The sequence below is a fragment of the Eleutherodactylus coqui genome, chromosome 4, assembly GCF_035609145.1.
Source record: "Eleutherodactylus coqui strain aEleCoq1 chromosome 4, aEleCoq1.hap1, whole genome shotgun sequence".
Classification (NCBI taxonomy): Eukaryota; Metazoa; Chordata; class Amphibia; order Anura; family Eleutherodactylidae; genus Eleutherodactylus; species Eleutherodactylus coqui.
The window spans coordinates 246,965,812-246,980,257 of record NC_089840.1 but is presented as its reverse complement, the minus strand read 5'-3'; the positions used below and the strand labels follow the sequence as shown (position 1 = coordinate 246,980,257).

The 14,446-nt window shown below is 46.1% G+C and overlaps 1 protein-coding gene across 1 annotated transcript in view; it reads right to left on the bottom strand.

Annotated features, from left to right (window-relative positions):
• Positions 1 to 5,135, bottom strand: part of LOC136624914 (heparan sulfate glucosamine 3-O-sulfotransferase 1-like) — a 145,334-nt gene extending 140,199 nt beyond the window's left edge. Inside the window, exon 1 of the mRNA XM_066598829.1 lies at positions 4,766 to 5,135. The gene's annotated coding sequence lies outside the window, so the exon portion shown is untranslated. The remainder of the gene's footprint in view (positions 1 to 4,765) is intronic.
• Between the last annotated feature and the right edge of the window lie 9,311 nt (positions 5,136 to 14,446).

Genomic DNA, 14,446 nt, shown 5'->3' with positions numbered 1-14,446 from the left:
AGAAGGCCTTTTGATTTTACAGTCCTTTGGAATCCACTTCTGGTTCAGCTCAAAAAAACTGCATAACAAACTGCCACAAAAACCTGTGTGAAGTCACTCGAAAAGGAGGAGTGACGCATGTAGGGCATTGACGTTTAGCACTGGAGCAGAGCTCTCACCTCTACAAGAACCTCAAAAATGTTAAAGGAGCTCTGTAACTTCTACATACAACATTTGAAGACTATTATGTTAGACACACACTTGATTAGAGCGTTTACTGTTGAGCTAACCGAGCCAGCATTACCCTGTTTCGAGTCACACTATGCTAGAAGTTCGGTTCTGCACAAACCCAAACTGAGTTTTTAGCAAAGTTCTATTGAAATAGTTCTACTGATTCGGTTCACTCAACGCTAATCTTGAACACCAGTGTATAGCACTAACAAGCTGAGTATTATACAGGGCTTTAATGGCTCTTAGACAAAGGGCTCTTATGACTTAGTGCTATACATCAGTTTTGGGGTTTTAGCAAGCTTCCAGTTTGAATTCAGAGCAAAGCTAACTTTTTGCAAGAGAGTGTTTGCCATACTCAATCCCCCCCCCCCACCCTTCCTCTTCCCGGCCAAAAGTAGAGTCATATGGATAAAACCATTGTGGAAGCACACAAGGTCCCTTCAGTACTGTACTAACAAGCTACGGCATGCTCTCCACATGGAACACAGTGGAGCTCCACATAGAGCCCCAATCTAGTCATGAGAATGGAGTCCCAAGAAAGATGGGATCAAAAAGCATAGCCTACTACACACTTAATCGCCCAAAAAAGGCAGGAAAAAAATTGCACTGCAGTCAATGGAAAATGTATAGGTTTACGTTTGTATACATTTTTCTGAGCTCTCCTTTATGCTCTGTCACAAAAGACCCAAAATTCGGTGTTGAATTCCAAAATTTAAAGGGGGTCACCTGCGCTTATTTCTGATTGCCTATCCTCTGCATAGGTCAACAGAAGTGCAGTAGCAGCTCTCCTATTGATTTCAATGGCAGTAAAGAAAGCACCCGCACTACTTCTGTCCACTGACACCAACCCACTGCACTAGGCAACGAGCTGGACGATCAGCTGATAGGTGGGGATCCCAAGCGGCAGACCCCGGTCAATGAGATTACAATAAAAACCATATACTTTTTTTCACGTAAAAAATTAAAATCAAAGCATATTAAAAATGTATATCGCGCATAAGATTTAAAACCCCATGCTCCAAACGCGTGTGTACACGTTTTTCAATATCCGTGAAAGCTACATGACAATGTCAGTGTAGACGGTCCTTAATGGCAATTTCATCAGATGAATGTATCATTTAGGGCAACTTCTACCGGCGCTATAATGGCTGCCATTAATGGTTGTCAACAACCTTTTACCCTATTAAACTAATAGAATAGCTAAACATGTCAAGACTTACTAAAAGTGGACAAATTCAAGGACATCTATTAAATAATTTACACCATGCAACAGTTTCGGCACAGCCTTCTGTTGATCATATAATACAAATGGATGTTTATTTTATTAATGGCTCAACAAATAATGCATATGAGGGAATAAAAGCCGAAAAGCAGTATACAAGTCCATTACGGTGAACTAGTCAGCTCTGCCATTTACTACCTTCATATACAAAAGATGTCTTGTCGTACTGACCTGCTTTTATTCCATAATACAACAGACAGACATTTCAATTTCATACTGTGGAGGAAAAAAAATGTTTCTGCTCCACTTTATGATACATAATGAGAAAAACTGGGAGGTTAGAGAAAGGCGCTTGTTTCACCACATTAAACAGAACGTGTCAAACTGGGCATTTTTCTCCAGCACTTCAGGTAAGACAAACCTATGAGAAGCCAGACTCCTATGTGCACATATAGCATCAAATGCTTAGGACGCGCTGCTGAGAATTAATGGACCATATTCGATATGCTTTGAACATGTGCAGCAATGTCCCCGGTGTATACACAGTCTCTTATCTTTATTATTTCTGATGAAAACCATTAGAGCTCTTACAAAACATGCAATATGAATCAAACAGGATTGAAACTCAGGTAACATGTATTAACTATTAAAGACACTTCAAAGGGTCTACTTTTATTCCCAGGAACAGCACCATTTCTGTTCACAGGTATTAAAGCTCAGCTCCATTATTTAGGGCGGATATGCAATATCAAACACCCGATGGACAAGAGCAAGGGCGTACCATAGAGTGATAATGAGAGTAGTTGGTGGAGCAAACCCAAATAGATGCAAATGTGTCTATGTAGTAAAAGTAGGACTGTTAGGATAAAAAGTTGGTTGGGGAACCATGGTGTTGCCCAACCAGATAATGCCCTGCCAAAAGCAGGTGCGATATAATATGGAGTGGATAGGCAAAAACTTGGTGGAGTGGAGCAGCCTTCCGCAGGATGAAGTAGAAGCAGCAAGTTTGTGAATTGGTGACCAACTTCTCCTGTATAAGGTTAAAACCAGCACAGACGTGTTTCAGGGTGCAAGACCTCTTCATCAGTACAGCTGGGGTACAAGAGTGCAGAAGGGAACCGGGCTCAGTGTCAATTGGTAGAGAGTAGCCACATTGGAACACAAGGCAGTGCGGGAGCCGCTGGGTTGGATTGGCAGGTCCATTGACTCTCGTGGACCACAGAAGGTCCATTCTAGCCAATAGTCAGGATGGATGTTCATTGGATTTACTAGACAACCTTGAAGTAAACACTTCCAGATATCAGTAGCTTGTATATGGTTTTGCCTTATGGAGAGTTCCAATCTAAAATTGGGTTCCCAGGACTGGACATGTAGTATAGGTGTAGGGAAATTACCAAGTTAAGAGCTTATCACACATCAGTACTTTATAAGCCAAAACCAGGAGTGGAACATACAGGGAGAAAGTATAATGGGAAGATTTGCATTTCTTCCGTATTTTGGACCCGCTCTCGGTTTTGGCTTACAAAATACTGACCTGTTAATAAGCCCTAAAGAGAGATGGTGAACCCTTTGGAGAGCCATATACTGAGCAATGCCGGTGAAGTGAATTATAAGACTGTTAGTAGCTCTATGCTATATTACAAACATATAGCGGGTCATAAAGTACATAGGGGGTCATAAAGTCCGAGCTGGAAAGTAACTGAAGGACATCCTGGAAAATGACAGAGCAACGCACAAAATATACGGAGGGAAATATTTTTAGCAATTTTTTTTTATTTTTTTTTTTTACTAGTTTTGACTACAGCAACAATTTTCCAACAGGGGGCATGAGTAAAGTGCTGTACATAGTGCGACATGACATTTCTAAACTTAAAAAAAAAATTTTTTAAAAAAAGGGTCTTTTTTTTGCAGGACATGTACAACACAATTGCCATAAGGGGTCTCATCTGACGTATTCCACCTTATGCCATCATTACATTGCACAGATGGGATACAGTACATTGTGACTTTCCTCATTTGTAAGATCGCCATAGAAACAAGTTTTACACATGACCCCCCCACCCCCCTTACAAAATACAGAGAAATCACAAACCATCTAAAATTGTATATATAAATATCAAAGTCACCGCAATGAAAGCAAACAGCGTACAAACTGCAATTAGAGCAATACAAATGCATAAGAAATACATGCAGGAAATCTCGGTGGCTAGAACTGTCTAGCAACAATTTGATCATAGGTTCAAATCCAATGAGAATGTCATAAGCACGAAGGTTACATGTCAATGGTGTTAAGGGGGGAGGGGGGGGGGTACCAGATGACTGAAATCGAAAAATTGGATTGTATATACATGTTAGGTTATATGTTAAAGGTATCACATTTGATTTTAAAAAAGTGTACTAGATAGTGACTTTATTTTAGTCTATCCCAGTAGGGTATCATCATCATCCCCATCACTGAACATCTGATCAATGCTCTAAGCAGGTTCCTCTGAATGAAGTTTACTTGTACCAGGTGCCCTATACACTACAGCACAGGATAGATACATGGACCATACAGTATAGTGCGAGATATAGTACTGTGCAGACAGAAAAAAATAAAACACTATAAAGAAAGAATTTTTTTACAGCAGGACAGTGACCAAAAACATACAGCCAATTTTACCATCTTCAGAGTAAAGAAGAACAAGGAGTCCTGGAAGTGATTATATGGCCCCACAGAGCCCTGATCCCAACATAGAGTCTGTCTGAGATTACATGACTAAAGCAAAGCTACATCCACTGTGGTTAGTTCTCCAAGATGTTTGCAACACAGATTCTGAATCTGCAGAGTTTCTTCAAAAACTGTGTGCAAGTGTGCCTAGAAGAATGGCTGCGGTTTTAAAGGCAAAAAGAGCGATCACACCAAGTACGGATTTGATTTGGATTTCTGTTGTCTTTATTCACTTTGCATTTTGTTACTAGACAAAATTAGACACTTCTATTTTTTGAAAAAAAAATTCCTTACTTTGCAGCATTTTTTCCCCAAACCTGCCTAAAAATTTTTTGCACAGTATTGTATACAACTTGTATAATACATGAATGCTGTATTAGCACAACCAAATGTAAACTGATCATTGCATTACACCAGCATATAAACCCCCTTGCTATTCTTCATCAGACCCTGGACAATATATGCTTCCCCTAGACAAAGCAAAAGCTGATCCAGCTGTAAATACCAAATGAATGGGCAACAATAAATATTTAGAGTAACCTACTTTGATACATAAAACAGAGATAGCAGAAGTGTTACAAAGTATCCACATCAGCAACTAGGGCTGTCTACGAGTACTGTACCTCTGATAGTGCCATGTAGAGGGAGCAGGGCTGTGATCTACCAAGTGCCCCCAGCTTTTTCCAGAAAGATAGCAGAAATCTGACAACAGAACAGGAGCCTGACAAACTGTTGGGAGCTCAGTCACTGTCCTCTTCCAGTGTGAAGCCTATGGCAGAGTCTGCTCCACAGAAATACATTACCAGCAGCCATCTTATGACTAATTAATCAGTCCCAGTGACCAGAGTAGAAAAAAGAAAATAGGGAGATCTTGGGTGGAATCATGCAAAAAGCAGCAGCAGCAGCCAGTTCACTTAAAGCTTCTTTCTCCTCTGAATTCATCATCTCTTCTGCTTCTTGCAAGCTCACAGAGAAAAGTGGCAGCAGCACACTGCACACTCAGCTCCTGGATTTTACCAGGGCAATTGAAGCTGTTAACCAGTTCAGCTGGAGTTGTGATGTATTGCAATGCCTGATTGGAGAAAGCAGGACCTCCCTATTGGACAGGCAGCATTGTTTTCTTATTGGAGATAGTTCGCTTGCTTGCTTTCTATGCAAGCATGCCCTATATCGAAAAAAAAGTCTAGTAGTGCCCAGCAGGTAGAAGATTTCTCCCATTTGTGTGATTCAGGCTAGGCAGTGATTTAGGGAGGGGACAGCATGCATCTACATCAGTATAGAACTCTAGGTTAATCGGAAATGTGTTGTATCAAAGGGGAAGATGCAAAGTGTTTGACTGTGATAGCAGATGGCCATTACAAACCCAACAGTTACTACTTATAGGGTTCTATTCGCAGCTGCTGCAGCCCTGTGTGCTGCATGTCGATAAGCACGCCAGATATTTTAGGTCCTTTTTTTGTACATTGCTCATTTTTTATTTAGGGCTTCTAACTTCGATTGCTGCGTAGTAATACCCCACAGGTTTGCATAGGCATACATATCTTATCTGTGCAGCTTAAAACAGTCAGTCATACTCCCGTCTTTCTTCTACTTCTTGCCAACTTAAAGAATGTAGGTTAACATGGAAGAGGAGACGACTGCAGAATCAGACGGCACAGGGTTTATAGCGTGCAACCATATTCTGTCATATGCCTATCTAATGATTGGAATATTCCACCAATGTATATAAAATAAAGCAGTTTTACAAATTGCTTTGATTAAATATAGATTATGTATACAGCTCCAATGCAAACTCGGGTCTCCATGGTTACATATTACAAGCCAGCAGCCATAATGTATATTCCCTCTGAGCTTTTGCAGCTGTTGAGTAGAGTAGTTAGGGTGCGCTCCCACATATAGGTACTGGGCCTGCGGCTGAGATGCCACCAATGCAAAGCCTTGCCAATAAGGATTGTATGGCTATTGGCAGCCATGGATGAGCGAAGTTTTAGCTGCCATCCGGTACCTTTATGTGGGAACGCAGCCTTTGGTAGCTCTCACACATGCATTCACAAAACTGCGTTGAAAATCAGTGTTTTTCTAGTGGCATCTTTTAAAGCATTGCACAGCGTTTATCATTGTGATGAGTGATGAGCTGCGTTAAAAAGCGTAAAGTGCTAAAATACATGAAAATAGAGCAAATAGCACTTGAAAAACCGCATCTTTAGGCTGGATTCACACGAACGTATATCGGCTCAATTTTCACGCCGAGCCGATATACGTCGTCCTCATCTGCATGGGGGGGGGGGGGGGGGGATGGAAGAGCCAGGAGCAGGAACTAAGCTCCCACCTCCTCTCTGCCCCTCTGCACTATTTGCAATGAAAGGAGGCGGAACAGGGGTGGGGCTAAGTTCCAAGAATTAGCCCTGCCCCCACCCCGTCTCTCCCCATTGCAAATAGTGCAGAGGAGCGGAGAGGAGGCAGAGAGGGGCTGGAGCTCAGTTCCTGCTCCTGGCTCTTCCAGCCTCCCCCCCTGCAGAGAGAGAGACCGTATATCGGCTCGGCGTGAAAACCGAGCCGATATACGTTCATGTGAATGCAGCCTTAGAAACCCCACGTTCCAGCTCTAGTATGCGATGCCCCATTAAAAACCAATGGAGGCAGTGTACTGCAATTAGGGTGGCATTTGAAACGTTGTGCTAATCGTGGCGAAAAGGGGGCTGTGTGAGAGCAGCTTTCGAGAGCTAGTTAATATGCCATCAAAGGTCAGCAATTTGTTAGGGTTTATTCAGACAGTGCAGTCAAGTCACAGGTCCTACAGTCACTAGAGCTTGACAGGAAGGGGTGCAAGGACTAGAGAGGAGTGCTGATGTGGAGACAGTCTGAGGATGCAGGTCTGAGAAGTGAAGGTGCTGCGGGGACTTAGACATTGTAGACACATCCCTGCGAGGGGAGTACAGCATCTGGAAGGAGAGACACCAGGAGCCCCTCTGAACCACAAGGAGACAACAGAGCCACGGTCAGCAGAGAGGGAGATCAATTGCTGGAGCTGCTTCTACAAGGCCCATGTGCCATGGCTTGTGTAATCAGAAACCGGTTAATGGAAAACCAGAACAGAGAGGTTTGTACTCTTCAGCAACAAACTGAGATCCACATCAACCCGGATCATAAGTGTGCAGACTAGAACAGTGGGGAACCGCTGCAGCAGTCCCCTGGTTACAGATAATGCAATACACCAGTGCATCATGGGAGTAGATACTCCTATTGTAATGATTTATGGCTCGTAGTAACAGACACAGAACTGAGTTAGTGTTCACAGCACTAAGGGCTCCCTCACATAGGCGTATGTTGCCCTTCTATTACATAGTGCTAAAAGCCCATTTATTTCTATTGGGCCGCTCACACCTGCAAGAAAAAAAAAATCAGCATGTCCTATTTGGGGGCGTATCAATATAGGCTAGGAGAAAAAAAATAGCACAGAAAGAAGCCATATACTAACCAAAATATAAGGGCAGGTAGAAATAGCACATCTCTCAGCATGCGGACAGCCAAAATGCTATATAGAGGAGCATTGCACAGGTGCAAGGTACTGATAAACTCACACACCTACCTGAGGGTGCATTCATAACTTGCTAATTTTATATTAAAGGGGACCAGTCATTGCCTTTGGATCTCATAAACTACATTAGGGAGCATTCAGACGATCGTATATCGGCTGGGTTTTCACGCCCAGCCAATATACGGCGTCCCTCTCTGCAGGGGGAGGAAGCTGGAGGAGCCGGGAGGAGTGCTCTGAGCTCCTGCCTCCTCTCCGCTCCTCGCCACTATTTGCAATGGGAGGGGGCGGAGATAAGTTTTTTAAATATGTAGCTCCACCTCTGTTCCGCCCCCTCCCATTGCAAATAGTGGCGAGGGGCGGAGAAGGGGTGGAGAGGAGGCGGGAGCTCAGAGCTCTGCTCCTGTCTCTTCCAGCTTCCTCCCCCTGCAGAGAAGGACTCCGTATATCGGCTGGGCGTGAAAACCCAGCCGATATACGGTCGTCTGAATGCACCTGTAGAGTGATGGAACAAAGAGTCCAGGAAGTGGTCTCACCCCCCCTCTCCCCCCTCATTCCTGCAGTGTCCCCCGACAAAGTCAGCATGCACACCTCTCATTTGTCTCTATGGTAGGGGTGCACACAGAGTCAAGCTGCTGGTGCATGCACTGACTTAGTGGGGCAGTGATCTAGTACTTTAGTTCTTTTTTATGTATTACCTATTGTTCTGCAGCCAGACCAATGCACAGCTATAGGGTGATCCTTGTATGCCACAGTGACTCTCTATAAATGACTTTGCAACCCCTTACACCTTCCTCCATGACATTCTCATTGGTAGCAGTAGCCAATGTAGGTTCTAGAATTAAGCCGCCTTCACATGTGACAGAAATGCTGCGGAATTTCAGCTGTTAAAACTACCATGAAAATTTAAAGCCGTATGCAGAGTTCTAAACTCTCCTTCACAAAGTGTGGAAATTTTACGGAACGAATCTGCAGCATGCCTATTTATGCTTCGGAATTCAACCCTTAAAATACAAGCGAAGCCTACAATATACATACAGTATAAGGCCGGGCTCACACAGGCGGATTTTAATTGCGCAATCCGCAATCGCCATCTGCGCGGAAGATATGAGGTAATACACGGGCATTGAAAGGCATGAACGTTTGACGCTTCCCTCAGACATGTGGGTAAGAATTGCAGATTCCACAAGCAGAATAGCATACCCTATTTTAGTGCGGATAGCCTACATTGAAGTCAATGGATGCGAGTGTTCCATCGCCCATACGCAATTAACATTGTGTATGAGCGATGAAAATGCTCGCTACTCCATAGGAAAATAGATAAAAAAGCCGAAATGCCAGCTGGAGAGGAGCAAGAGAACTGTACAGTGCAATGCTAGTTAGTGAGGTTTTAGCAAACCCAATTCACCCACATCATAAGATTCCTGGCACTCTGCGGATTTTGAAATCTGTTGCAGAAGTGTCCGAGAATTTCACTATGGATTCCAAACATAGAGATTTTGTAGGGATTTTTAAGCCAACCCCACAATAATATTTTATGCATTGTGTGAACTCAGTCTTAGGGTGGATTCACACGACCGTATATTGCCTGGGTTTTCATGCCCAGCCGATATACGGCGTCTCTCTCTGCAGGGGGAGGAGGCTGGAAGAGCCAGGAGCAGTGCTCTGAGCTCCCGCCCCCTCTCTGCCTCCTCTCCACCCCCTCTCCACCCCTCTGCACTATTTGCAATGAGAGGAAGCGGAACGGGGGCAGGGCTAAGTTCTGGGAATTAGCTCCGCCCCTGTCCCACCTCTCCTCATTGAAAATAGTGCAGGGGGTGGAGAGGAGGCAGAGAGGGGGCGGAAGCTCAGAGCACTGCTCCCGACTCTTCCAGCCTCCTCTTCCTGCAGAGAGAGACTGTATATCGGCTGGGAGTGAAAACCCAGCCGATATACGGTTGTATGAATGCACCCTTAGGCTGGGTTCCCACAGAGCAAAATCCCGCGGGAAATCTCGCGGTTTGGCTGCAGCGAAAACCCACAAGAATTCTGCCAGGAAAGCGCTGCTTCAAACCCGCGGCGTTTAGCCATGGCTTTTAGAGCGGCTTGATCACACGCTTTTCCGTTGCGGCTGGTGCTCCCATAATAAAAAGCGCTGCTGCAATGGAAAAAAAATTGACGTGCTGCGTCCCGAGAATCCGCCCCATAGCGCCGGATTTGCTGCAACGGATTGGCCGTCCCCTGTAGACGAGATTTTTGACAAATCTCTTTCACATGGCTGGCTAATACCAGGGTTAGAGGCCGCAGGCGGATTTGCCACAGCAAAATTCCAGACGGAATTTCTGTGGCAAATCCGCCCTGTGTGAACCCAGCTTTAGGGCTCCCACACACTTGTGTTTTTTTAAGTCTGCATTAACGCTGCGTTTTTTTTAATGCGAATGTCAACGAGACTTTCTAATGTTAAAAACGCAGCACACAAAAATCGCAAAGCACCAATTTGTGATGTGTTTTTGACATGAGAAAGTCCCACTGACATTCGGGTTAAGAAACACAGCCTTAACAGAGCGTTAAAAATCCCGGGGGCTCTTGCACACTTGCGTTTTTCTTGCACGTTTTATTCATGCGATATCGTTGCATTTTTTTTTTAATGCAAATGTCAATTGGGCTTTCTAATGTTAAAAACTAGAGATGAGCGAGCACCAAAATGCTCGGGTGCTCATTACTCGAGACAAACTTTTCGCGATGCTGTATTACCAGTAATGCAGAAACAGAACGCTGTAATTAAATGTGCCGCTTATTGGCCTGTGGTTGGAGGCTGACTTCGCTTACGGAACGCCAGGAAATAATTTGGCGCAAGCCTGCTGTAACACTTAGCTGGCTGCGAATGATTTTGTAGAACTACTACACCCAGCACACACAGACCCAGAACACTGAGCACAGTGACAGGCAGGCCAAATAGATTTTTTGCCCAATATTTTTTAGAAAAGGCCTACTGCGTATATTCAATCAATAATATATGTCTTCTGTCCCTGCCTCCACACTTCTGTCCCTGGAGTATTACTGCAGGGCGCAATGCTCTGCACGGCCGATATACCAAAAAAAAAAAAGTGCAGACGCCAGGAGTAGCGACACGAGACGGAGGCACGAGCGAGCGGGGAGCTGAAGGGGACAGCGGAGCAGCTCAGCAGCCGAAGCAGGTGCGGGGGCAGCGGCAACTGAAGCAGGCACGGGGGCAGGAGTGACCAGTGGGACCGGAGCGCAACAGCGCAGCAGCCGGCGCCAAGAGGCCACCAGGAGTTCAGCGGAGCAGCTGAGACAGGAGGGCAGAGTGAGCGGCCGCCGGGACAGCGGGTGACGTCACCAGGAGGAGCGGAGGAGCTGAGTATCTACCTCTGTGTGTGTTTGTGAGCTGTGTGTCTTCTGTGTATCTGGTTAGTGGTGTCTTCTGTGTGTGTGTGTGTGTCTGGGGGTCTAAGTGTTTGTGAGGGGGAAAAAAAAAAAAAAAAAATTTGACTGTTTGCGCATAAGTGTCAGCGGGTAAGAGGTTGCGCGAGAGAGGCAGCGGGTGAGGGGTTGCGGCAGCGGGTGAGGGGTTGCGGCAGCGGGTCAGCGGTTGCGGCAGCGGGCCAGCGGTTGCGGTAGCGGGTCAGAGGTTGCGGTAGCGGGTCAGAGGTTGCGGCAGCGGGGCAGCGGTTGCGGCAGCGGGTCAGCGGTTGCGGCAGCGGTTGCGGCAGCGGGGCAGCGGTTGCGGCAGCGGGGCAGCGGTTGCGGCAGCGGGGCAGCGGTTGCGGCAGCGGGTCAGCGGTTGCGGCAGCGGGTCAGCGGTTGCGGCAGCGGGTCAGCGGTTGCGGCAGCGGGTCAGCGGGTGCGGCAGCGGGACAGCGGTTGCGGCAGCGGGTCAGCGGTTGCGGCAGCGGGACAGCGGTTGCGGCAGCGGGACAGCGGTTGCGGCAGCGTGTGAGCGGAGTGTGAGCAAGGCTATCTTCACTACTTCCACAAGTAAATTGTAGATCCCCATTAGGATGAGCTCCATGCCTGGCAATGTCATCCAGTGTGCTACTTGTGCAATGTATGCGGTCCTTGATCAGCCGATCGAGGGTGCATACTGTTGCGCAAGATGCATGCACGTTGCAAATTTAGAAGCCCAAATTCTGGATCTAAATGGGCAACTGGCAACACTGAGAGCCATTGACATCATGGAAAGGAGTTTGGTGCTCACTGAGCAGACACTCGCTGGGGTAGAGGCGGGGGCGGATGGTAGTACGGAAGTGCAGGGGGAGCAGGCAGTCAGCTGGGTGACAGAAAGAAGGAGGGGTAGAGGGAAGAGAACCAGGGAGGCTAGTCCTGAACTGGCACAACCCAACAAGTCTGCACGATTGGCAGATGAGGGGGATGCCATTACAGAGCCAGCACCGCTGCAGCACGACACGCCCTCTGAACGCCAGGGGGATGACTGCTCCAGTGAGACGGGGACGGGGAGCGCAGGGCAGGCTAGACAGGTTCTAGTGGTGGGGGACTCAATTATTAGGGGGACAGAGAGGGCAATCTGCCATAAAGACCGGGATCGTCGAACGGTGTGTTGTCTTCCTGGCGCTCGAGTTCGACACATCGCGGATCGGATTGACAGGTTACTGGGAGGGGCTGGTGAGGATCCAGCGGTCATGGTGCACGTTGGCACCAATGAACAAATTAGAGGTCAATGGAGGGCCCTCAAAAATGATTTCAGGGACTTAGGGTCCAAGCTCAGGGCGCGGACCTCCAGGGTAGTTTTCTCGGAAATACTACCTGTACCTAAAGCCACACTAGAAAGGCAGCAGGACCTTAGGGAGGTAAACAAGTGGCTCCGGAGTTGGTGCAAGAAGGAGGGATTTGGGTTCCTGGAGAACTGGGCTGACTTTGCGGTCGGCTACAGGCTCTACCGTAGGGACGGGCTGCATCTAAATGGGGAGGGTGCAGCTGTGCTGGGGGAAAAGATGGCTAGAAGGCTGGAGGAGTGTTTAAACTAGGGACTGGGGGGGAGGGTAAAATGAGAAATAGTGGGGTAGCCAGTGTAACTAGCGATCCGGGTCCAAGCAAAGGGAATGGGGGTCGAGCAGGGGGTGGGGTTAGTACAGTTAGAACTGACAGATCAGCCATAAGTACGAATAGCAACAAAACAAATTTAAAAAACAAAAAAAATGAAATAAATTGTATGATCACGAATGCACGAAGTCTGATCGGTAAAGTGGGCGAGCTTGAAGCGAGAATGACTGATGAAAACTATGATATGGTCGGAATTACTGAAACATGGCTTGATGATAAGTGCGATTGGGCGGTGAATTTGCAGGGGTACAATCTCTTCAGAAGAGACCGAAGGAACCAGAAAGGGGGAGGGGTATGTCTGTACGTCAAATCGAACTTGAAGCCGAGGCTACGGGAGGATATAGGGGTAGGAGACGAACAGGTGGAATCTCTGTGGGTAGAAATACAGGGGGGAAAAAACAACAAAATCCTGATAGGGGTCTTTTATCGACCACCAAAAGCAACAGCAGAAACTGAAGACTTACTACTAAGGCAGATAGAGGAGGTGTCAAAACGAAACGAAGTAATTATCATGGGGGACTTTAATTACCCAGATATAACATGGGAGAACGAAACCTGCAAATCTCACAGGGGTGATAAGTTCTTGAGAGTAATTAAAGACAATTACCTGAACCAACTTGTGCAGGAACCAACAAGAGGGAAAGCCATTCTGGACCTAGTGCTAACTAACAAACCGGAACGTATAAAGGGGGTGCAGGTTGAGGGGCACTTGGGGAACAGCGACCACAATATAATCAACTTCCAGCTGTCAATCAATAGGATGCCTTATCAAGGAGTAACAAAGAAACTAAACTTTAGTAAAGCAAAATTTGATGAGCTTAGAACTACTATCGGTAACATTAATTGGGACAACATCCTCAAAAATATCAGTACGGAGGAAAAATGGGAAGAGTTCAAAAGGATCCTAATCGCCTCATGTGAGCAGTTCATTCCCTTCAGAAATAAAAGTAACTCAGCTAAAAGGAAACCAATGTGGCTCGACAAGACGGTACGAGGGGCAATAAACGAAAAGAAGAAAGCGTTCAAACTACTAAAGCAACAAGGCAGCGAAGAAGCGCTAAAATCATACAGGGAAAAAAACAAAATATGCAAAGATACGATTAAAACTGCCAAAGAGGAAGCGGAAAGACGGATCGCAAAAGAGAGCAGAAACAACCCGAAGCTATTTTTCAACTACATAAACAGCAAAAGGATTTGCAGGGAGAGCACTGGCCCTTTAAAAAACAATGCAGGAGAAATCATTGATGATGACGAAGGGAAAGCAAATCTAATAAACAGTTTCTTCTCAAGTGTGTTCACCAAAGAAAAGGAAATGCCACACGAGGAGCAGAGGAATAAAACGAACCCCTCACAAAATATCTCATACCTAACGCAGGAGGAGGTGCGGAAGCGTCTAAAGAAAACTAAAATTGATAAATCACCGGGCCCTGATGGATTACACCCAAGGATACTAAGGGAACTAAGTGACGAGATAGCTAGGCCGCTATACCTTATATTTCTAGACACTATCAAGACTGGAGTAGTACCATTGGACTGGCGCATTGCCAACGTGGTACCAATCTACAAAAAAGGGAGCAAAAGTGAGCCTGGTAACTACAGGCCAGTAAGTCTCACTTCAGTAACGGGAAAAATTTTCGAGGGGATTCTGAGAGACGCCATCGATGAGTACCTCAAGGAGATTAAGGGAATAACTCCTCACCAGCATGGA